The 26,337-nt window shown below is 39.3% G+C and overlaps 1 protein-coding gene and 1 pseudogene across 4 annotated transcripts in view; one reads left to right on the plus strand and one right to left on the minus strand.

Annotated features, from left to right (window-relative positions):
* Window positions 1-26,337, minus strand: part of DLGAP1 (DLG associated protein 1) — an 871,245-nt gene that overhangs the window by 291,761 nt on the left and 553,147 nt on the right. The window lies entirely within an intron of this gene.
* LOC133074943 (cytochrome c oxidase assembly protein COX11, mitochondrial-like) lies at window positions 8,734-9,545 on the plus strand (annotated as a pseudogene).

The raw sequence follows: 26,337 nt of genomic DNA on the forward strand, positions 1-26,337 counted from the left end.
CCTCCACTTAATTCTGACTGTCCCCACAAATGGGCTTCACATGTATTTGGGAACAAATCTGTTTGCTGCCTCCTGCTCAAGCCTCCTCGCCGTGTGCCAAGAACTTGTTAGGATGGCGGGCCATCTGTGACCGCGCCGTTGCCTCGGTTACCACTGCCCTCCGTGGATGGCTGCTCCATGGTCTTTGCCACGTGTGTGTGTGTGTGTGTGTGTGTGTGTGTGTGTGTGTGTGTGTGAAGGGAAGGCAGAGGTGCTGCTTTCTCTAGATTTTCTCCATTAATTAACACAAAGAGTTAATGAGTCAGTCTGTAACACCTGCCTTCATCTGGCATCACTAAGAGTGCCTGGAAGGACTAGGAACTTTGCATCTCATGGTGAAGGGTGAGTGGGTTGACCACTGTAGACAAAAAGAATCACCAAGAGGATGCTGGTCAAAAACCCTGCATATTGAAATCATCGGGTTGGTTTTAGGTGGCAGTAGTGGATAAAAAGTCATGCTGGGGGCTTCCCTGGTGGCGCAGTGGTTAAGAATCCGCCTGCCAATGCAGGGGACACGGGTTCATGCCCTGGTCCCGGAAGATCCCACATGCCGCGGAGCAGCTGGGCCCGTGAGCCACAATTACTGAGCCTGCGCGTCTGGAGCCTGTGCTCCACAACAAGAGAGGCCGCGATAGTGAGAGGCCCGCGCACTGTGATGAAGAGTGGCCCCCACTTGCCACAACTGGAGAAAGCCCTCGCACAGAAACAAAGACCCAACACAGCCATAAATAAATTAATTAATTAATTAATTAAAAAAAAAAAAGTCATGCTGGTATCAAACTTTTCTTATTGTATAAATGACAGGCAATAGAAGACAACAACTTGGGGGTTATCAAAGTTTACTTTCTAGTTTATTCATTTCTTCCAACTTCCAAATGGACACAGTGCAACCCATAGGCTCTGGATCAGTGATGCTGGGGAGAAGGGAAATGGGGGGAAATGTCAGAAATAAAGAAGCAATAAAAGTGCATGGGACAGTCAAGGATGGTCTGGAGTGATGAGGTCTGAGAGGGAAAGGGGAGAAAGAGGAAAAGAAGACAAACACTTTTACAAACCCCAAGCAGTCCGCCATGTTTGAGCTTCCAACAGTCCCCCACACAGAGAAAAGCCGTGAAATTGGACATATTTTAAAACCTTGAAGTATGAATAGGTAACATATGTTCTTAAAAATGAGCTGTGATAGACTAAAATGCTACACTCCTACTTCTCATAGGTTTGCTAAATTAGAGGTTTTTCCAGAGAAATGCCTAAAATTTGTAGGTGGCACATGGGGGACATGTAAGTGGAACTAAGTCTTTAGCAGTGGCTAGTCGTTTTGCTCAAACTTAGCATCCCCTTATGCTTCTAGGAAAAACAGATACTGTGAACAATTTAGAGGAGGGGAGAAGAAAAATTCGTCCTTTTCTATAAGAGTCTGATTGCAATGTTTAAAGGTTTCCACGAAACAAAAATATCTGGTGTCACAGCTCACCTCCCATGCATAAAAACAAAATGGGAAAATTAGGTAGGAAAAGGAGAACCATTTCCTTTCCATTTCTCCGAAATTTCCCACATACTTTGGCTGTTTTGAATAGATCTTCTGAAATATCTTTTGAGGTCACCTACTTTGAGAGAACAGAGTCTCTGATTTTCAGGTGACATAGCAATGAGCCCAGAAAACAGAAATCTTATTTTTCATTTTTGTCATTCTTATTGAAAAGAAAAGATGGTAATTTCTTCCCCACCCCATCTTGCTAAGCTTTTGCTAGTCTCAGGGATTTGTGCTCCAATTTGACAAAAAGAAAAATCTCCGTGTTAAACCCTGAAAAGCTGGATCACAAAAAGAAATCCCAATCTCATAGCTGCTTCATCACATTTTGTTTTTAAGATATAGTAGCCAAGGTAGCCATGAAAGTCTCAGAGAGGTCTGATGGTTTTTTATTCCCTGAACTTCAGTAGACAAACAAGTACGTTTTCCACACGAACTGAAATCCTTGCAGCCACAGTAAATCAAGAAAGTAATACGGAAAATGCACATTACCGGCATGCTGCTATTTTAAAAACAGTCTTACAAAATAAAACCCACCTAAACCGAAGCTGTGGAATAATTTTAGCAATTGAAAATTACTACCTTCTCTAGAATAACATGTACTTAGAAATGAAATGACTCAGAAACCAACACGAAGTATGTATTCTGCTTTCCTTGGAGCGTATTCAATGTTTAATTTACAATATATCACGCTAAATACATTCAATGATCAGGGCTTATATCATTTTATCTGTCTTTGCTGCATCTACCTATTCTGCTCTTAAGCTAAATTCACTTTGCATTATACATGATAACAATATTATTATACAGATGCCATTCTTACTAAAAAGCTGGATTTCTCCCTCAGCCCCTCCAGTACCAAAAGCAACCAAATCAAAGGAAAAGGGCACACTGATGGGGGGTGGGTACTCTTTACGAAATTGTTCATCCCAAATTCGCAGACATTGTGAAACATGACATTAACTCCAGTATGTTAAAAGAAAAATTATGGATTAGCACAGAAAACAAACACAAAGAGACTATTTATCTTCTTTTCCATAGCCCAGAATTGCCATTAGCTTACCTTATTAGCTGAAATGCCAAACAGAATGTCTTTATGGAAAAGTAAGTTCATTATTCATCTCAGCTTTGATTTGGTCTAGCGCAGCTGAGAGCATTTAGCTTCTCCCTGTGATTTGCCGATGCAAAGTGGGTGAGTAAGGCAGTAAACACAGAACTTGGGAGGTGGGGAGCGGTTGGCCCGTGGCTCACAACTCTAGACCTGCAACTTTACAGTTTCTTTCATATGAAGATAGTTAACAAACTCAGATCTTATCACTGAAGAGATCTTATCACCGAAGTGACTACTTAGTGGAGATTTTTAAGCCCGTTCGGTAGGCAGGGCAGTTGCAATGATAATGTCCTGCCTGTTCACGGTCCCAGCAAAATTACCTTGCTGTCTTTAGCTTGGTGGATTCTTGGGCTATTGATTCACTTTGCAGCACGTTAGTGGATAATACATATTTTGTCAAGGAGAAATCCACGTGGGGGAGCGATCTCTGCAATTTTCTTTAAAAAGAAAACCTGCTTGTCTGACCAGTGAATGGAAAGATAGATGCATTTTACAATTTTGAAGATAAGTGTGCAGACACACACAACATTGTGTTGGATACAACATTCCGGTAGCTCCTACAGACGGAGACCCAGAAGCAAGATAGCAATAGATATCTGTCCTCAGGTCATCAAATTCTCTTTCAGAAAAAAAAGTCACATTCTTTAATAATCGATTAATTTTCTTCAAATGAATTAAACATGTTTTAGAAACCTTTGGGCAAACACCTTTTCTTTCTTAAAAAATGACTTCCATAGAAAACATCCCAGAAGAACCTTATTTAGTGAAAGTGTCTCATTTCCAAGATGGGCAAAGGAAGTGTTGCAGCTTCCTCTCTCAAGCGTTTTACTTCACAGAATTCGAGCAGTCTCATTTACCAAAATCCAGCTTTACCAAGTAAAATATGCAATCACAACAGCGAGACAAGCCTTGGATAATCAATAGACAAGGACAGTGTTACTGAGCAAAGCAATTTTAGCTTAAAGACTGTTTAAGCTTTCCTTGACTTTGTCACCATGCAAAATCAAGCCCCCAGTTCTCCTCTCCTGAATTAATGAGAGCATGGCTGCCTCTAATGAGAAATGATAAAGAAAAAGCAATAATGATTGATTTGCCTCAAAATGTTAAACATAGAGTTACCATATGACTCAGCAATTTCGCTCTTAGGCATATACTCGGGAGAAATGAAAACACGTGTCCACACAAAAACTTGTACACAAATGTTCACAGCACCATTATCTACAAGAGCCCCAAACAAAAAAGTGGAAACAGTCTTACAAGAGCCCAAACACAAAAGTGGAAACAGTCCTAATGTTCATCAGCTGATGAATGGATGTAAAAATGTGATATAGCCATACAATGGAATATGATTTGGCATTAAAAATCGAGTATTGACACATGCTATACCATGGATGAATTTTGAAAACAGCATGCTGATTGACAGAAGTCATCACAGAGTGTATGATCCCATTTATATGAAATGTCCAGAATAGGCAGAATCTATGGAGACAGAAAGTAGCTCGGTGGTTGCCCTAGGCTTGTGGGCAGTGTACTAGGAAGTGAATACAAATGGGTCTCTTACTGGAGTGATGAAAATGTTCTTATCTTAGATGGTGGTGATGTTTGCACAACTCTGTGAATACACTAAAACCACTGAATTGTGTATTTTAAATAGGTGAATTTTATGGTTTGCAGATATCTTAATAAATGTTAATAAAATTATTAATTTGTCATAGAAATATTGTCATATAATGGTTGCAACTATAAGAATTTGTTATATATAATAAATTCTGTAAAAGGCAGATAGGGAGGGGTGGGGAAAGTGTAAAGATAACCCCAAACTTGGAAAATCCTTGAGGACTCATGGACTGTAGACCTACCTGAAGAACCATTTGTGCTGGTTTTTAATCATGGCTAATTTTCAGTAAGAAAAACCCCCCAAATCAGAGAGAGTGAGAGCAAGAGGAAGACGATGAAGAAGAAGAGAAGAAAGAGGAAGAGAAAGAAGGAGGAAGAGAGGAAGGGGGAGACTAGTATTTTTATTTATTTAACTTTTAATTTTATATTGGAGTATAGTTGATTAACAAGGGGATACTTGTTTTTGATTAGATAGTACGAAAGGACAGGTGATTCAAGAGGGAAAGTAGGATCCCAAACCTTAATTCTGATGATATAACAGCAAATGGTTGAGATGAGAATAAAAGAAGAAAGTCTTTAAAGAGACCAAAAGAATTGAACAAGGAGGGTTTTGAAGTGCTCAAATTAAAGGAACTTGTTTCTAACAAGAGAGATGGGTTCACAATCAAGGGAGAATACACGTAAGTGATGAGCATCTACAGGAATTGCACCAAGAGTGCTAAACCCAGAATTAAATGAAGTTTGAATTAAAAAATAATAAAAGCGATAAAAAAGCCAGGGACAGTAAAAAAAAAAAAAAAAAGGCTTTTTGAAAGATATGAATTGGAACAAACAGAAGAACAGGGACAGTCCTGATACGTGGTCCAGATGGTGTAATGTGAACAGATGATGATGAAGGAGGAGAAAGGGGAGGAGGAGGACTAAACATCAAACTCTCAAACTTTACCATTTTCTCTATCAAAGAAAAGGATCTGCAAATTGGAAAGGTTAGAAAAAGAAGCATGGTGAAGAGAAATCTGAATTCCAGGAAAACCTCTTGTATGCAGATGACTCATACATTTGTATTTTCAAAACTAAAAACAGAGTTACCATATGATCCAGCAATCCCACTCCTGGGCATAGATCTGGAGAAAACTATAATTTGAGAAGATACATATACCCCAATGTTCATAGCAGTACTATTTACAATAGCCAGGTCATGAAAGCAACTTAAATGTCCATCGACAGAGGAATGGATAAAGAAGATGTGGTGTATTTATGCAATGGAATATTACTCAGCCATAAAAAGAATAAAATAATGCCATTTATAGCAAGATGGATGGACCTAGAGATTATCATACTAAGTGAAGTAAGCCAGACAAAGACAAATATCATATGATATCACTTATATGTGGAATCTAAAAAAAAAAAAAAGATACAAATGAACTTATTTACAAAACAGAAATAGAACCACAGACATAGAAAACAAGCTTATGGTTACCAAAGGGGAAGGAGGGGGGACAAATTAGGAGGTTGGGATTAACGCATACATACTAGTATATATAAAATAGATAATCAACAAGGACCTGCTGTACAGCACAGAGAGCTATACTCAAGATTTTGTAATAACCTATAAGGGAAAAGAATCTGAAAAAGAATATATATATATATATGTATATAACTGAATATAACTGAATCACTGTGCTGAACACCTAAAACTAACACGGCATTGTAAATCAACCATACCTCAAAAAAATTCTGTTTTCTCAAAAATAAATTTGTATTTTCATTCCAGATCTCCCATATGAACTTCAGGTACCTGACAACTTTACTTAGATTCTTTGAAGCACTTCACACGCAGTACCTTCAAAATCAAACTCATTTTCTCCTCCCCCTTTCCTGCCCACACCCCACTGTAGCTCTTCTCGAATTCCCTACTTCAGTGAATGGAAACACCATCTTTTATGCAAGTCAGAGACATAGGTACCATTCCGGACACTTCCTCTTCCCTCCACATCGCCAAGTCCTATAGATTGGGAATCTCTGGAAACTATCCACCTGCCTCAACATCACTGTCACCATCCTAGCCCCAGTCACCATTTTCTTTCACCTGAGATGCTATACTTGTCTTCTAACTGGTTCTCCTTCTTTCATTTTATTTATCTTTTCACTTCCTCTAAAGGGATGTTTTCAGAAGGCAACGTGGATATCATCTCTCCCCACTCCTGCTGTTCTACGCACACAAACAAGGATATAAAGATTCAAATTTTAGACACTACCTCCAGGACCCTGCCTGATAGAGTCCTGCATATCTTCCCAGACTCATTTTGTACCACCTTGGTGACCTAACCACACTAGATTTATTTCTGACCCTTTTGTTTCTCCCTGCCTTTGCCTGATTCCCCTGGCTCATTGTCTAATTGACTTTAAGTCTTCCTTCAGACCCAATCCCAACTACTATTTCCTAGGGTGTGCTTCCCCCAACTTCTTAAGTCAATCTGCTATCACAGTATCATAATCTCCTTTGTAGGTATTGAGCAAACTGATCACTTGGAATAGGCTTTTACTTACGAGCTGGGCTCGTACACTCTTGGTATCTTTGAAGACACTTGCTTGGGTTGCCTCTTAGTTTTAAACTCACTATGGAGAGACCTGCCTTCCCACTGGTCACTCTTCTAACGGGGCAGGGACGAGGGATAGATTGCATGGAGGGAAGGCAGGAATAAACATTTTTGGCTCAGGGACCCAGCAGTCTGATCTTAGGTGCAAGATGTTTAGGGTAGCGCTAAGAAATACTAGTTGCCCATCCCCTAGAATCTAAAGGGGCCCTAGTCCTATGGGAATCTGAAGTCAGCCACAGTTCCTGCCAGCAAAGAAAGCGACAACGAAGACTGCAGACAGGGAAGAGCTCCCAGCATAATTCAACAGTAGCCCCTGCCATGGTAGTTAAATTTAAATTTATTTGTGTGATTGATTTGAGTAATGTTTATCTCCCCACTGATAATAAGGAGCATGAGAGTAGGAATCAGGTCTGTTTCTGATCATCTCTGAATCCTTTGCAACTACACAGGGCCTGGCAACAGTAGGCATTTAATAAATCGTTTTTGAATGAATCAATGAAAGAGCTCTTAAATTGGCAGGCTGTGGTGCGAGGGTAATGATAGCGTAATTGCTACTAGCGAAATCATTTAAAGCATGTGTTCTATGTTGGGTGTCAGGACTAGTCTTCTTGTTTATAAAATCTGACCATTTTATATCGTTCCCTTGTCATCACAGCTGTGATCTCGCTACTGCATGAAGATCCACTATTAAGCATTTTGCTTAGAAAATTAGCATGCAGGATGTTTTAAAATATCATAAGATTTATTAAATTCATAATTTAATTTTCCCAGTGAAGACATTTTCCTTTTTAAAGGAGGGCACACCTAAAAACAATCAACTTAAGTTGCTGTGCTCAGGCAAATTACATCTTTGTGTACACAAAGAGCTTTCGGTAGGACCCCAGAATCAAGGTGGGTAATTAAAAACTGTCAAAGAAAATGTGATGGGGAAAGATGACGATGGACAAGTCTTTTGAATCATCCAAAAGATAACAGCTTGAGGGGCTTGAGTTTACAAAGCAGCAGCATCCTAGAACAGGCAGTTAAAAGGAAGATCTCTGAGCATCGGAAGAAGCAGCTTGGGTTTATGAAGAAGTAGTGTGCTAGGCTGACTCTGTTTTACTTTTATTTTTTGAAGATTAACTTGGTCGATGGGTATACATATAACCTGAGCTTCCTTATGCAAAGTCATCTTTATAGAAAGAAAACAGGAGGAAAATATTTCTAAATGTTAACAGGACTGGTTTCCACTGAATTTTCTCACTTCTCTTCCTGGCAGCCGTTCCAAACAACAAAAAACAGTAATACAACAAAACAAAGAGAATTACCCACAAATCACATTTTCAGCAAAGCCAGCAGACCATCCACAAACTCCCAAATCGGAGTCAGGCAGAAAGCCAAGGAGGAAAGGGATAGTAACGTGGCAGGTAAATGAAGAGGTATGAAGGGGACCTAGCTGTAGCAGAGCTCAGAACGCTCTGACAAATACACCGTCCCCCGAAGTGAGGACTTCAGTCTGCGAGCATTGCACTGTGGAAGGGCAGGAACTAATGTAGGTGGTGGAGGGTGAATGAGCAAATCTCACTAAGGGCCAGAAAAAGTCTTTCTAAAAATGACTGTATCATTTCTGTCCCCACGTGACTGGCAATCTGTGGGGTCATCCATGAAGTAACTGAGGGAGAAAAGAACTAGGTTTCGTCTGAGAGTCAGAGGATGTGTGAGTACACAGATGCATCATGCTATAAAGAAACAGTGTATAACTGTAGCAACAGCAAAGGAAGCCCTTGGTTCATGAATGCTTGAAAAATGACTGCCTACCTTCTCCTGATTCTCTTTAAAAAAAAAAACTTGTTCAGGCCATGGGAGGGCTCTGGCGTGCGGGATGAAGGCGCGTCGCTCTCTGCGGGTGGCCCTGGAATCACCCTGGGAACCGGACCAGGGCTGCGGAGAGGGTAGAGCCTTGTCTCAGGTCGGGGAGGAGCGGGACAGGGGGCGCTGAGAGGGAGCTGAGACGGCTCGGGACAGGGAGGCGCCCGAGGCTGGCGGTGCAGCCGCCGCGGCGGCCGAAGAGCACGAAGCCCCTCACGCGCATACAGGAGGAGGATTGGCGGCGGCTGAACGAGACACTCACTAACGTGGCCGCGGCGGCCGTGGGCATGCTGGGGGCGTCCCACGCCGCCGTGCCTTTACCGGCTCTACTGCCAGACTACCGGACCTGGAGAATCGGCAATAGCAGGTCATGCATCAGACCAGACTGAAAACATGGTACCTGTTAAGGATCGCATCACTGAAGTCACCTTTAATGCAGATGTGCATGCAAGTCTCCAGTGGAACTTTAGACCTCAGCAAACAGAAATCTACGTAGTGCCAGGGGAGACTGCACTGGCGTTTTATAAAGCTAAGACTCCTACTGACAAACCAGTAATGGGAATTTCTACATACAGTGTTGTACCATTTGAAGCTGGACAGTATTTCAATAAAATACAGTGCTTCTATTTTGAAGAACAAAGGCTTAATCCACAAGAGGGAGTAGATAGGCCAGTATTTTTCTACGTTGATCCTGAATTTGCTGAAGATCCAAGAACGGTGAATGTTGATCTCATCACTCTTTCTTATACATTTTTTGAAGCAAAAGAGGGTCTATAGGTTGCCGCTCCCAGGCTATCATTGAAGTCAGAACTAAGTCCTGCTTCAGATTTGTGATTTTTGAAAAATCATGTATCTTGTCTTCTCAGAGGAGAAATATTTACAATAATGTGAAGGCTTCTATTTTAAATGTTATATCCTTATGGTTCTTTTCCAACTAATTTACCCTACTTAGAATGTATAACTGTTCAACTAATTTTCCCAACTAATTTCCCAACTAATTTACCCTACTTAGAATGTATAACTGATTTTCCAACTAATTTACCCAACTAATTTACCCTACTTAGAATGTATAACTAATCTTCCCAACTAATTTACCCAACTAATTTACCCTACTTAGAATGTATAACTAATCTTCCCAACTAATTTACCCAACTAATTTACCCTACTTAGAATGTATAACTAATTTTCCCAACTAATTTACCCAACAAATTTACCCTACTTAGAATGTATAACTGTTCAAAATCATACTTAGAGTTTAAGTAGTACTGAAAGAAACTGCTTTGTTTCTTAAATATGTTGGCACGGACTTGGTTCAGCTTAATTCACTGGTCCCCTTTCAAATTATGAGCACTTCATACTTGTAGCAATGAATTTTTATTATTATTTCTAAAATAGTTGGTTACTACTTTCATTACGAACAGTCACTCTTTTAAAAGCTCAAAATGGAAGAGGAATCACTAAAGCCGTAACAGCTTGCCCAAAGATTACATTCTGATTTCAAATTTGACTGTATTTTTCCTTTAAGGTCTAGGGCTATTTTACATTCAGAGTACTAAACAAGTACTTTGAAATTTCAGTACCATGAAATTGAAATAAAATATATATCTAGTAAGCTTCTAGCATTTCTTGTGATAGTTCCAAGTCTCTGAATTTTAAAATGTAAGTGCGATTGTGAAGATTTACCGACAGCAGAGTTCTTCTGAAAAAAGATGTATTAAACTGTTTGAATAGTAAAAAAAAAACCACCAAAAAACCAAAAAACTTGTTCAAATAAGAGTAACATAAAAGGAACATGCATGCAGGTCCTATAGGGAATATGGAAAACAGCAGCCACAAATTTCTTATAAATAATGAAAATGTACCAGGAAAATACGTTGCCACAAAGTTTAAAAGCATAACCCTAATTAGAAACAGTAATTCATGAAGCAATTACAGCTATAAAGGAAGATCACAAAGCAGAATTATAAGAACTCAGGGAAAAAAGTGAGAAAACGAAGGTTGCTGGTAGACAGCTGGAGGATGTGAAATAGGAACTGGCAGAATTGAAGGAAAGGAAGGTAAATAAAGGGACACAAAAAACAAGAATGAAAAGAGCAAAGAAATGGTGCAGAGATAAAAAGGATAAAGAAGGATTAGAGAAACAAGGCAATATAGCCAACATATGCATAGCTGTGATTCGCAAAGAAAGTCAAACCAATGGAATAGAATAATTATCTTAAAATATAATGCAAGAGCGCTTTTCTGAAATAAAAAGTCTAAAATCTATTTAATGAAAAGGTAACCATTTTATCAGTGAGAAGTCATTCAGAATAGTCAATGTAAAGAAATGTCTCAGAAAAAGTTTTGAAAAGAATCCTTTAGGTGGTCAAGCAAAAAGATAAAATGAGTTTAAGGGAGAGAAAATGAGGTGGACATTAGATTTACCTGCAGAAACATGTAACCTGAGCGCAGAACAAAGCAGCATCTATAAGAGATTGAGCCAAGAAAGCAAGAGCCAACGATTCTCTGTCTAGTTAAGCTCTTTCCAATGTAAGGACTCAAGTAAAAAGAGCTTTGGACATGCCAGAATTTGGGTACTATTGCTCAAATGAACCTTTCTAGGGGAAAATCCTAGAGGATGGGCTGTAGACAGACATGAAACAGAAAATGTCAACAGAAAAATGTCATCAAAGAACCAGTGGCCAACACCCCCATGTTCATCACAGCACTATTCACAATAGCCAAGACATGGAAGCAACCTAGGTGTCCATTGATGGATGAATGGATAAGGAAGGTGTGGCATGCATATATATATATATATATATGTGTGTGTGTGTGTGTGTGTGTGTGTATATATGAAATGAAATACTACTCAGCCATAAAAATAATGAAACATTGCCATTTGTGACATGGGTGGACCTTGAGGGCATTATGCTACGTGAAACAAGTCAGACAGAGAAAGACAAATACTGTATGATCTCACTTACATGTGGAATTGAAAAAAAAAACACCTGAGCTTATAGATACAGAGAAGAGATTGATGGTTTCCAGAGGCGGGGGGTGGTGGTTGTGTGAAATGGTGAAGGTGGTCAAAAGGTACAAACTTCCTGTTATAAAATAAATAAGTCCTGGGGCGTAATGTACAGCATGGTGATTATAGTTAATAATCCTGCACTGCGTATTTGAAAGTTGCTAAGAGAGTAGATCTTAAAAGTTCTCATCACAAGAAAAAAATTTTTTTAACTGTGTATGGTGACAGATGTAAACTAGACTTATGGTGGTGATCATCTTTTTTTTAAAATTTAATTTAATTTATTTATTTTTATACAGCAGGTTCTTATTAGTTATCTATTTTATACATATTAGTGTATACATGTCAATCCCAATCTCCCAATTCATCCCAACACCACCACCATCCCCCACGCCCGCCCCTGCTTTCCCCCCTTGGTGTCCATATGTTTGTTCTCCACATCTGTGTCTCTATTTCTGGTGGTGATCGTTTTTGCAGTATATACAAATATTGAATCATTATGTTGTATGCCTCAAACTAATATAACATTATATTGTCAGTTATACCTCCATAACAATAAAAAAAAGAACCAGTGGCCAAAATCTAGCTCAACACATTTTAGAAGAGGTATATCATTTTCATGGATTTAAAAGGAATACCTTTATGATCTGATATGACATGAAGTTTCTGTAGCTATACATATGTACATATACTTTAAGAATTTTTTTCTATTACTAGTTTGTTTTACTTTTTTTCTAAATCCTTAATGGCTGTTGAATATTATAAAATGTCTTTTATGCGTATATTGAGATAGTCACGTGTGTTTTCTCCTTTAATCTCCTAGTTGCTGTGAATTATATGAATTTTTTTTTCTAATGCTAAGGCTCCTTTCATTAGCAAATAAATCCCGTCTGGTCATATTATTTTACATTATTTATAATTATTTAATTTTATTGAAATATTTATTAAGAATTTTTGCATCAGGTTCGTGAGAGAAATTGCATTACAATTTTCCTTTCTCAGACTGCCGTCATCTATTTAAGATTATACGAAATCCTAAAATGAACTGGGCACCTTTTCTTTGTTCAGATCTCTAGAAGAATTTTTATATGACAGGGATTACCTTTTTCTCGCTGGTTTCATGAAACTATTTGGGTCTGGTCTTTCTTTTTCTGAGTAAATGTTAAACTAATGTGTCTATTTCTTAAATTGTTATGGATGTATTCAAGGTTCTTGTTTTCACTGAGTTTTGAATAATTTATTTTTCTAAGAAATTATCCACTTAAGTTTTCAATATATTGGTATAAAATCTATTTCTGTTCTATTCCTATGATAGATTTAATATCTACTGTAAATTTATCCCTGTTCCTGTCTTCATTCCTAATAGTGTTTATATTATGCTTTCTTTTTCTCTTTTCGGCGAGCTTATTCAGCGGTTTAGTGATATCAGTATTTTCAAAGAACAGCAATAACACAAAAATCTTTACAGTGATTATCCCTGGGTGATTTTGATTATCTTCTTTATTTTCTTATGTATTTTACAAAATTTCCCCAATAAACGTATATTATGAACCTTCCCAATAATACCTGTAATAAAGTGATACACTTTTGAACAAAATAAAAAATGTGGACTGAATAGGAGATTCACAACTGGTTGAATGGCTTTTCCTAGATGGTATATAAATAATTTCAAGAAAAACTGGAGAATGGTCTTTAGTGGTATGCATAAGCCTTTCTTTTTGGCCCTATTCTGAACAGTTTTTTAATCATCAACTTCCATGATGATATATTAGACACTATTATGAGATTTACAATATAATACATCTTGGGAAAATACTTAAAATACTGGATTTCAGATTTAGTATTTCTCCAATTTTGACAGCAGAAACATTCTTTCTGGTCGTCCAAATGGCACTTTTAGGTGGGTGAATTAGAAACAAGCTGTCCCTTCCTCAAGACTCTACTGTCATTTTCTGGAAAATTATGGTAATAAATAAATAACTAAGATAACTACTAATATAAATGATGTTCTCTAGAATTAGACTGTGCACAATAGTAAGGAGTGACCCTGGGCTAGAAAGACACATTTGTATTTATAAGATGACATTTAATAAAGATAAACATAATAGTCTACATTATGTTAAACCACCTAAGCGCATAGTACAAGGTAAGAGAAACATGTCAAAATGATTTCACGTGAATGAATGGCTCACAATTTTTATCTGAGTGTGAGACAGGTTGGCATGGCTGCCAGACGAGCTGGTACCTTGATAGAAGTAGGGTATTCATATCCAAAGATTTTCAATGGGTGCTGTGAAGTCCAAATTCAACTGAAATATTGTTCACAAAATAATACCATAAGTTAAGAGAGATGCTGCTTTTCTTGGAACAAAATACAATTTGTCTGTTGTCAGCTAAAAGAGCTTGATGTCCTATTCTCAGAGAATTGCTGAAGGAACTAGGTCTTTTGAAGATAGAACAATGAAGACTTATGGGCGAACAATAGTTTTAATCAAACATTTGAAGGACTGCCTTGTAGAAGAAAAATTTGATTTATTTCACATAGCTCTACATCCAAGTTAAAGAAAGAGAGGTGGGCTTGGACTCACAATAGAGAAGAATCTTCTAAAAAGGGTGTCAAGAATGGAAACTGCTTCTAGGGTGAAAATTCAGGGACCCTTTCTGGAGGTCATTTGGTAACGTGCAAAAAGCCTTACCACTTGGCATTCCCACTGGTCCAGCGAATCTACTGAATAAGTAATTGGATGCTTCTTGAGGCATTTGTAACAGTGAAAGATTTGGATAGGTTACTAAATAAATAAAGGAAAAGAAAAAAAGAAATGTGAGGGAACAAAAAAACAAACAGAGCAGAATGGGGGCAAAGAGAATTAGGGAAAGAGAATGAACTCAATGGAACAGAAACTACTGTTACAAGTACAGGGGTGGAAAGGAGCATGAGATATTATTAGAAAATCGCCAGTCAAAATAGGGTTGAATGCAGGCCACTGAGGCAATGGCCCAATTTTTTTGTTAATTAGATGAGAGAATTGTGATTGCTAAAATAAAACTTAGATTGAGGATCTCTAGTGAAGTGAGGTCAACAAAAATAGCTAATAAATGGGAAATTACTTTAGTCATTTGCAACTGAAGAAACCTGTTACTAATGGGTGTTAAATGGTTTGTAATGTAGAGAAAGGAAACAGATTCCTCTGGAGATTATTCACTATAATGCTGCATCAATAGAGGACTTCAGGATGTAATATACTGAGGAAATGCTGGCTTTGGAAGTGTGTGTTCCGTGCTAGACCATAGTCCAAATGTTTGTGATTGTCTCCATCTGAAAACAACGGAAAGGGCAAACAAGTCTCTGCAGAATAATTATTCAAAATCAGAATTTTTAAATTATTTGAAGATACTAAGATTTACTTGCACTTCTTTTTTTTTTTTTTGAATTTAAGACGAGTGCGTAATATTTGGGAATACTAACCAGAAAAAACTGTCCACATTTTATTGAAAAAGACATTTAAGGCATTATTCATAATGGTGAAAAATGTAAAAAAAATTCAAATGTGAAATAACTGAGAAATCAGTATTCTAACCATGGTGTGTTAGCATACTTTAATAGCCACAATATTTTTATTAAAATGCTAGACATTAAAAATAATAAGCATTTATTAAAATGATAAGCATATATATGCATACAATGTATATATACAAAATGATACGTTATGATAATTATGAAACTACTGGCAAATTAAATAGTTACTTCTTAATTGCCAGATTCATTGATAGACTTTTCATTCCAGGTCTAACCCGACCCCTCTTTGGTAGTTGACCTCGTTCAACTTTTCCTATTTCTTGAAATCCTGATCTCCCTTTACTTCCACGCTGTTTTGATCTTGCTGACTCTAGCATGGTTTTCCTTTCCTTTCCTTTCCTTAGCACCTATCTGTGCTTAAATATCTGTGTAACCCAGGAAACTGGTCTGTGCTGGCTCACCTTCTAACATACATGTCCCAATGTGATCTCATTCACTCAAACTTTCCTCTACCTTCTACGTGATAACTCCCAGCTAACCTTTCTCCAGCCCTGACAGCTTCCTGAACTCCAGACTCATAAATTCAGCTGCCTTCACTTCTCTGTCTTCCTCACCTGAGGACTTTCGACCAACCTGGCACCTTAAAGATATGGTAGAAAGATACATTTACTTCTCTCCATCTTTATTGCTTCTAGCTTAGTCTGAATCACAATCATCTCTTGTCTGAATTATTGTAATATCCTCCTAAATAATATTCAGATAAGTGAAGGCTTGCCTATGGGACACCTTCAACTGGATATTCTATAGGCACATCAGATTCAAGATGTCTAGAACTAAATCATCTTTTCCATCCCAACTTATTTTTTCTCCCAGATTACCTATCTCAGTTGGAGATACTGACATGCATCCAATTTTTCAAACCATAAATTGGTCTTCATTTCTACTCTTCTCTTTCCTGACAACCAAGTCATTCAACCTCCAAGCCTAGGCAATTCTATATATTTTAAACATGTTTTTTCCTTTTGAATGGGTAAAAAAGATGTGGTACATATATATAAGGGAATATTACTCAGCCATAAAAAGGAACGAAACTGGGTCATTTGTAGAGATGTGGATGGACCTAGAGTCTGTCACACAGAGTGAAGTAAGCCAGAAAAAGAAAAACAAATACCGTATATTAACGCATATATGTGGAATCTAGAAAAATGGTACAGATGAACCTATTTGTAGGGCAGGAATAGAGACGTAGATGTAGAGAATGGACATGTGGACACGGGGGGGAAGGAGAAGGTGGGATGAACTGGGAGATTAGGTTTGACATAAATACACTATCATGTGTAAAATAGCTAGCTAGTGGGAACCTACTGTATAGCACAGGGAGCTCAGCTCAGTGCTCTGTGATGACCTAGATGGGTGGGATGGGGGGTGGGGTGGGAGGGAAGTCCAAGAGGGAGGGGATATATGCATACATACAGCTGATTCACTTCATGGTACAGCAGAAACTAACACAACATTGTAAAGAAATTATACTCCAATAAAAATTAAAAATAAAAATTCTTACCATCAGCATCCCTCCTCTCTCCCACTATGGTAAGAAATCCTTGAGGATAGAAGTTGTATTTTTCAACTTTGTATGCCCAGTCTTGAACAGAGTGCCTGATATGTAGTTAGTGCTCACAAGTATTTGATTTAAAAATTATATTATGTACAACAAAAGGCAAAAATACATGCAACATGTTAACTGCAAATGTGTAAAATGTATGTATTTACATATAGATATTGGAAAGATGTCTTCAAGTGATATGAAGAATTGGCATTTTAGTGTAAGTTTAAGTGAATATTAAACATTCTAAATTTTAAAAAAGCAGCAAATATATAACACATAGGAAAAGAGGAATCTAGACCCAATAGTTTAAAATAGTTTAAAATGGCTTAAAATAGACTAACATAGTTTAAATAGTCAAATAGTCAAATAGTTTAAAATAATCTAACAAACACAGAAACTGATGCCCTTTTCAGTCCATCTCCACGTGAAAGAAGTCTCCAGGACCACTGAATGCGTACATCGATCTCATTTAGCTGATATGCTCTGGGCAGATGATTTCACACACTTTTCATACAAAGTTTCAAAAATGATTAGGTTAAAAAAACATATCACAGATGAGGTGGTAGATTCTGTGGCAGGTGGCATAATGGCTCTCCAAAGATGCCCACGTTTTAAGCCAGGGAAACTGTGACAATGTTACCTTACATGGCAAAAGGGACTTTGCAGAGGTGATTAAGTTAATGATTTTGAGATGGGAGATTATCCTGGATTGTCCAGATGAACCCAATGTGATTACAGGGGTCTTTGTAAGTGAGAGAGGGAGGCAGGAAAGTCAGAGAAGAAGACGTGACCACAGAAGCAGAGATCAGAGTGATGTGATTGCCGGCTCTGAAGATGAAGGGGGAGCCAGGTGTCAAGGAATACAGGCAGCCTCTAGAAGCTGGAAAATTGGCAAGAAAATGCATTTTCCCCTAGAGCCTCCAGAAGGGACACAGCCCTGCTGATATTATGATTTTAGCTCAGTGAGACCCATTTCAGACTTCTGATCCCCAGAGCTATAAGATAATAAATTTGTGTTTAAGCCACTAGATTTGCAGTTACTTGTTATAGCAGCAATAGGAAACGAGTACAGATGCTATAGGATTTCACTTCCTCAAAAGCCTGACTAAATGAAATTGTGTCCTCTAACAGTAACTTCTGCAATGTCTCTTAAATCTGCTGCCTTGTTTCAGTTCATGTTGGTACCACCATGTTTTCACACTTAATAGTAATAATAATAGCATTTATTGAGGCATTATATAATATATAATGCTCCCTTTCCAAGCGTTGTTCTACATCTTTTATATTACATTCACCCATTTAATCCTCTCAAGACCCCTAAATGATAGGATTGTTATTACCACCATATTACAAAGGAGGAGCCCATGGCAGAGAGAGGTTAAATAACTCACTCAAAGTTGCCTAATCTGTAAAACACAGAGTTTGAACACAGCTGTCTGGATCCAAAGCTGTACTTTATCTTCCTAAAACTGACTGCATGCTTTTGAATGGCATGACTGTCACTAAAAGTGCCCTCCTCACCAATTTACTATTTATATGCACTCTGTTGTTAACTATTGTGGTAGACATAATTTTGACTCCCATGATCTCTAACCCCTGCTGTCACACCCATGAATATGTTCTGTTTCATGGCAAAAGGGACTTTGCAGATGTCAGTAAGGTTACTAATCGGTGATCCTAAAATTGGTAGATTATACTGGATTAATCTGGGTGGACCCAGTGTAATCACATGAGCCCTTAAAAGAAGAGCTTTACGTTATGTCTATGTTACCATAATAAAATAAAATTAAAAAGTAAAAGAAGAGTTTTCTCCTGGCTGAGGGCAGACGAGGAAGTCAGAGAGATGTGGCAGAGAGAGTAAGAGGGATTCAAAGCATGATCAAAGGTTTGATATGACGTTTGTTGGCTTGCAGATGAAAGGACCTCAGTTGTACAGCTGCAGGGAACTGAATTCTGCTATCTGCCTAAATTCATTTGGAAGTAGAGTCTTCCCCAGAGCCTGCAGATGAGAGCCCAGCCCAGCTGATATCTTCATTTCAGCCTTGGAAGGCCTTGAGCACGCCAGTCAGCTGAGCTAGACTGTGTCCAGACTCTGGATCCATGGAGATGTTTACCTTTCTAAACTCCTCTCCCACAAGACTCTGAACTGAGCTGGCTGGTGAAATAACTACTATGATGTTGTGAATTCTATTTCTTCTTCTCTCCCTCTCTCTGTGCCTTTCCTCTCTCCTGCCTGTGATCCATCCATCCATCCATCCATCCACTCACCCACCCACCCACTCGCCTATTAATTCATCCATCCATCCACCCACTCACCTTTCCACCCACCCATCCATCACCCATCCGTCCATCCATCCATCCATCCATACATAAATGGTGTCTGTTAGGCACTAAGTCAGGCATGGGAGATACAGAGCTAAATTACTGAGAGATTAGTAAAAATGGGAAAAAGCTAAGAGAAATCCCTACCAATATACTTCCAAAGAAATGACACCAAAGCTTCAGAGACATAGTGTTTCATATGGGGAAACCTTTCTTCTTTATCCTCCCTTTCCTAAACCCCAGGTTGGAATTTTTCTTCCTATCAACCTCCATATTCCTTGTTCAGGTATCTTCATACTGCTTCTTACTCTGCCTTGTATTCTATTTATCTAACCACCCAGTGTCCCACTAGACTACAAACTCTCTAAGAGTATGAGCTATTTTACAAATCTTTGACTTCCCCTCTCCTCTCAGCTTCAGCCCTTGTACACAGCAGAACCTCACTTTTTGTTACTTGAATTGATCACTCAGGAAGAGCTCCTTTATGATAAATCCTATTACACACTTTACTTTGTAACAGGATCTCCGAGTTCCAACACAGGATCTATCTATTTCAGGTAAAAGGCACCCACAATAATAATTCTTTAAAAATTGCCCATTCCTCAAAGTATTCTAAGGTTGTAACCCAAAAGGCTTTCCTAATGAGATGTTACAAGGAAGAAGGAAAGTCATCAACTTTAAGTTTTTAAGGAAAAAGCTAATTAAAAAATTTTTTTTCTTGAAATATAGTTGGTTTACAATGTGTTAGTTTCAGGTGTACAGTAAAGTGATTCAATTATATCTATCTATTCTTTTTTTACATTGTCTTCCACTATAGGTTATTACAAGATATTGAGTATTAGTTCCCTGTGCTATACAGTAGGTCCTTGTTGGTTATCTATTTTACATATGGTAGTGTGTATATTTTAATCCCAAACTCCTAATTTATCCCTCTCCCCCCATCCCATTTGGTAACCATGAGTTTTCTTTCTATCTCTGTGAGTCTATTTCTGTTTTATAAATAAGTTCATTTGTATCCTTTTTTTAGATTCCACATATAAGAGATATCATATATTTGTCTTTGTCTGGCTTACTTCACTTAGTATGATCATCTCTAGGTCCATCCATGTTGCTGCAAATGGCATTATTTCATTCTTTTTTTATGGCTGAGTAATATTCCATTGTGTATATGTACCACATCTTCTTTATCCATTCATCTGTGGATGGACATTTAGGTTGCTGCCATGTCTTGGCTATTGTAAATAGTGCTGCAATGAACACTGGGGTGTGTGTATCTTTTTGAATTATGTTTTTCTCCAGATATATGCCCAGGAGTGGGATTGCTGGATCATCTGGGGAAAAAGCTACCTAATTTTAAGGATATCATAATTTAAACTTGTTAGTAGCCCTTTATGTCTTTTGGGGACATGCTAGAAGCTAAGGACTTTTCTCCAGAGCAGGTTGAATACACACAACCCCCTCCTTAATGTGTTAAGTCCAGGAGTTCACGACCCCCTAGAGTCCATTCTTGGGGACTACGTGTCCTATCTGTCCGCAGTCTCAGGCTAAGAGCACTTGAATTAGATGGATATGTGTGCCCTGCCTTCCTGCCTCTGAGTTCTCCTTCACCCCATCAAACGGTCTTCTCAAGGTAGGATTACTTCCAAAGTCAGTCAGACGTGCAAGCTCGTCACTTCTGCTTCCAGGCAGCCCCGGCGCTATAAGTAACCTTCCCGAGATGCTCCAGGCCTGGAAACCCTCTTCCTCTGAGGGTCTGTATTAGGGAGCCCTGGCTTGTAAGCTTTTCTAGAAAGGCCTTTTCTGGAAAGCAAGCTTTCCAACTGGCCTGCCACCAATGGCATTTTTCTGGCTTGTGGGGCTGAAGCAATCTCTTTCTAGGCCTCAGAGTTGGCCAAAGAACACTTGGTTTCAGAGGACAATGTGAGAAAATACGGCTTTTGACGTTTGGAAAGTAAACAAATGTGTCCAGACAGCATGTTTTTGGTAATACCAGTTACATTAAAACAGAAGACTACAACGTACGTGCTGGCTATTATTCCATGAGATTACTGCCCTTATCTAAGCAGGTGACTCTTATTTCCAACTCAGAATGGTGTGCTAAGTCTCTCATTGACACCCATCCATTGGTACATTGATTTTTTTCATGGGCAGCAGGAAGGTGCCCACTCTTCTCAGTGAATAGGGCTGAAGTAAACACTGCCCCCAAATAACCCGTAGTGAATACTCCAAGGGCCTCTCTAGAAAGCTCTTGCCGTTTGGTCAAAGGCAGGAGAAGGTGAGGGATGCAGGTGTGCCTCAGGTAACGTGCAAACGGTACCTGTTGTCGGGGGGAGGGGGGCCCGTCTGATTGGCACCAGCCGTGCGGCTGGCTGTAGCAGATCATACCATGCATCGCCAACTTCTGAATCCACTGGCACCCAGCGGCAGCTCCCAGAGGTGCCACAACATTGTAATTTACAAATCAATGTGAGTAGGAGAAAATTTTGGCAGCCCTCTTTCATAAATGAGAATCACAGGTGAGGGTTACTGTCTGGGCGAGAGCTTCGGCCCAAAGCTCAGAGTATGAATTGAAGTGCTGGGCTGGGTACTGCCTGGGCAGCTCATGGTTAATCAGGTACAAAAGGCAGAGTGGGAGCCGAGCAGGCTCCGTGGAGGGGCCAGCGCCAGGGCGGATGGGAAGATCCAGGGAAACACTGTGCGTTCTGCGCCCAGAGCAAGGCCCCAGGCATGGCAAGTACTGATAAATGGTGGGTGAGAATCTGGGCAAAATCCCACGCTAGTTCTTGTGTTTCTAGTAAAAAATGAGTTGTGCTTTTTGAACGCTAGGTACTTTAAAGAATTTACTCTTCGCAATAACTCAGCAAGGTATTTTTCTAAAGGAAGAACTAGAAGATATGAGTGGTGAAGTGGTTTATTTGATGCCGTGTCGTAAGTGGTGGAAAACATTCCCATGGCAGCCCTCACTCTCACCGGGGCACACAGGACAGTACCGCCTGCTTCTGACACCTCTAAGCGCTGGGACATCACAACACGATGTTACCTTTTTGGGGCAAAGCCCAAATCTAGTAGAACTCAATATATTAAAATAGACAAGAAACAACTAGAATCACGCAGTCCAATAGAACTTTCTGTAGTGACGGGCAGGTTTTATATCTTTGTTGTTCAATATGGTAAACACCAGTCACATGTGACTACTGGGCACTAGAAATGTGGCTATGGTGACCGAGGGGCTGAATCTTTCCTTTTATTTAACTTGAATTAATGTAAATTTAAATAGCCACACGTGGCTGGTGGCTACCGTATTGGCACAGCACTATGTGCTGAGACTATTTGATTTGAAAGGAACCCTGGGGGCCACCTGCCCTCATTTCCCCAAATAGGGAAATATCCTTTGCTCTGTCCCTGACATGTTCAGCCAGCCTCTCGTTACATATTTTTAATAGCAAGAAGGTCTTCACCTGACTTGGGATCTGATGCCTTTGTTAGGAAATATCTTCCTACCTAACAGTTGCCTGCTCAGGGGTAGGAGCTGGGGATACAGTGGGGTTTTGGTGTGATAAACCCATCTGTTATTCCCTGGGGTTCTCTCCCGATTTGCTGTCCCTCTGCTGTTCTCGTGCCTGTGAACTTTTGGTGCCCCAGCGGCATCTCAGTTCTCTGGGGGTACAGGGTGGTGCTGTCCCCCCACAGAATCCAGGCGGTCCCATCCTACCGGCCTGCTGCTGGACGAGCACACGATGCTACGTGAACGCGAGGATGGTTTCCCCACAGCAGGTTTGCTGTCTGCCCAGATTTCTTCTCATGGCCCGGGCAGCCCCACTGTCTCCGGGGCCGGAAGCCTGTCAGCCTGAGCCTGCTTGTTGTCTGATGCCTCCCATGTCCTTCTGGGGTGTCTGGCCCTGCTCTGTCTCATCCTCACCATTGCTTGTCCTTAGAGATGCTGCACAGAGAGTTAAACTGCTGGTGCTTGGCCTCCAGACTAGACCGTATCCTCCATCTTTGGGAAACTTGAGTGTTTTAGAAAAAACATATTCCATTATCATCTTATCAACTAGAGACCCAATCCTGTCCTCCATTTCCTTATTCTCTCCAGCTGGGTGGTCATTACCCCTTCTGTGCTGTTCCTTTCCCCACACAGGTCTTCCCCTTTCCCACTTTTATGTAGTTACCTCTCCCAGAGTTCAGTGTGGGTCAAAGAGATGCTAAATAAATCTTGGTTGAATGAAAGATGTTGAGAAGGCTGTCCTTGTAAATGATTTAACAGAATTTTTCATTATACACTCACGATCTAGATAACGCGAAGAGACTACATATTATGACAGTTGGGTGAAATCATCGCTGGTTGACTCTAAGAAATACAGTGTTCAAAAACATCAATGAGATGAAATTGGCATGGTTTAATTTTAGTGAACTCTTTCATTTCTTAGTTACTTACATGTCCCTGTGAAGTGAATAATTAACATTTCCTTCTTATGCATGGGGATATTTTATAAAATATTGAACCAAGAGAAAGTGGAGGCTGTGGAAACATTAAGACTGTATCCATTACTTTAAACGAACTTCATCTGGGCTTAAGCAAAGGGGGAGGGCATTAAATAAGGGCTTGCTAGAACACTGAATTCTCTGTGATGAGATACATGTACATGAGGAAAAATCCAAAATGAGCTGAAAAGTAGGATACTAAGGACTCCACGACTTCCAAATTCATAACTGAGTATGGCACCTTTTATCCTGATGGATTTCAAAAGCCTGAGTGTTCTGTATTATCTATTATAGAAATTTAGTTTAAACTCTGCTAACATTCCCTAACAGAACTATTTATTGGATATCTGTAGCCTCCGGCCACCTTCAACTGATACACATGAGTCCTCTGCACTGGGTATTAATTACATGGCTTACTTGTTTCAGTTATATAAGTAATTAAGAAGCATTCTAAAGGTTGACCTTTAGGGAAACATATCTTTTCCTTTGGACCTGTGATAATTTAACAAACAGTAAGGTTTGTGAACTTCCCAAATATTTAGTTAACAATTTGGGATGTGTGGAGCTCATGCAGCCAGTAGAATTCTGGCTCAAAACATGCCTTGGAGGTAACTATCTGGTCTCCCCAAAAGACAAAAGTATAAAGTCACACTGTTATAGAGAAATTGGGTTTGGGGATTCCTCGTTTCCTTCCTCACCATTTCAGCGAAGTTAATTCTTGTGGAAGAAAACATCCCCAAATTAATACAAGCAAAGGATATTAAATGGGCAGACAGTTCTAATTGGGACATAACCTTATGGTGTTTTAACAATGTTATAACTACAATCAGGTTGGCAGTCTCAAGGGATAAACTGTATTGTTTCTCATTGAAAAAAAATAAGCACAAAGCTTTGAGTGATGGTTCTTTCATAGGCTGAGATGTAATTTTCCAGTTATATGAAATAATATTGTTCTACTCCAATTTACATTATACATCTGACTTTGCAAATGAATCTCATATGTTACTTTCTAACATGGCCACTTTCCAAACTATACCTAATCATAGAGGTAGAATCTGTTTTTTAATTATAGTTAATCATTTAAAAAATTGTCATTAAAATAAATTCTCATTGAGAAACAATTCGTCAGGAAAAGATCAGAGGGAATATTTACCAAGCAGAGGCAGCATGGTACGATGGGTAGTGAACAGATTGTGGAATCAGACAGATCAAGGTTTAAATCTCCATTCTGTCACTTACCAGCAGTATAATCTTGGGCAAATTAATTACCTCCATTTTGTATAAAATGAGGGTATGAACCGCTACCCTAGTAACTTTCAGAAATAGGGAAAATATATGTTAAGCATAGGCCTATTGAAATTTCTCAGTAAATTATAGTCCTCCTTTTTCTCCCTTTTTTCTCCTTCTTCTCCTTCATCATTGGCTTATTATCATTGCCATCGTTCATTATCCCACGTAAGTACATAAAGCATGTGATGAAGATATGGAAGTGTTCCGTATGGTGTACGGGCTGAGCACTGGCCTGGGACTGAAAGGCCTGCCTGTTCGTAGAAAAGTCAGTCCCTCTCTCTGGGTCACAGCTGAGGAAAAGGAATGAAGGTGACATAAGAACTTGTCTGTTGGAGTCAAGAAGTGCTTTCATACTGCGAGCCAATCAGGAACTCTTGGCACCCATGATCAGTTGTCGTTTTCAGGAAAGATAGGGCAGCTGAACTGCAGCCTGAGAGAGCTGCCAATTAAATTTACCAAGCTTGGGACAGTTAACTGACAGTTTTTGGACTTCATCAGGGTTTTCTGATTTTTCTGACTTGTCAAGAGTTGGTTTATCAAGAGTGGATACAGACTCCCCTCCTCTGCCCCATCCTGGTCCCTCCCATCCCTGTGTCTCCTCCCCCCTCCCCCCCAACCAATCATTAAACTCTTCCTTAGCTTAGATCTGCTTAAGGAATGGGCAACAAGTTTCAAACTGTGCTTTGGAAGCCCCCGCCTTCAGGGAAACTTGGATGCAGGGCAGTGGATGGGAGGGAAGGGGATTTGGATTTGAATTCTCCTAGTCTTGCTTCAGTGTGAGTACCGCAGTCATCTCTTGGTATCCAGGGATGCTCAAGTCCCTTCTTTGAAATGGTGCAGTATTTGCATATAACCTATGCACATCTTCGTGTACTTTAAATCATCTCTAGATTACTTATAATACCTAATACAGCGTAAATGCTCTGAAAATAGTTGTAAATGCAATGGAAATGCTATGGAAATAGTTGCTGGCACACGGCAAATTCAAGCTTCCTTTTTGGAACTTTCTGAAATTTATTTATTTTTCTAATATTTTCCATTTGCGGAACCCATGGAGACAGAGTGGGGACTGCTTTATGTTTAATATATTCTGCTTTATATGAACAAGGAATTCCATGGTTAAAAATGTCAAAAGCACTGAGTTAACTGTCATTTGAAGTTCTTTCCCATACTTGTGTTGACTGTGCGTGTTCAGTTCACAAAGAAGAAAGCCTTAACGAGATGTACTTTCTAGAAACCTTAGCAACAGACTAAACCCAAACCACATTAGACCCAGTGCCTAGAGTGGAAAAAGCAGGGAGCAGGGCTGGTGGCAGAATTTCTTGAGTAGACAGAACACCAAGATCAATGATGATCTCATGCTCCAT

This window comes from Eubalaena glacialis, chromosome 15 (assembly GCF_028564815.1).
Source record: "Eubalaena glacialis isolate mEubGla1 chromosome 15, mEubGla1.1.hap2.+ XY, whole genome shotgun sequence".
In the NCBI taxonomy this organism is placed as follows: domain Eukaryota; kingdom Metazoa; phylum Chordata; class Mammalia; order Artiodactyla; family Balaenidae; genus Eubalaena; species Eubalaena glacialis.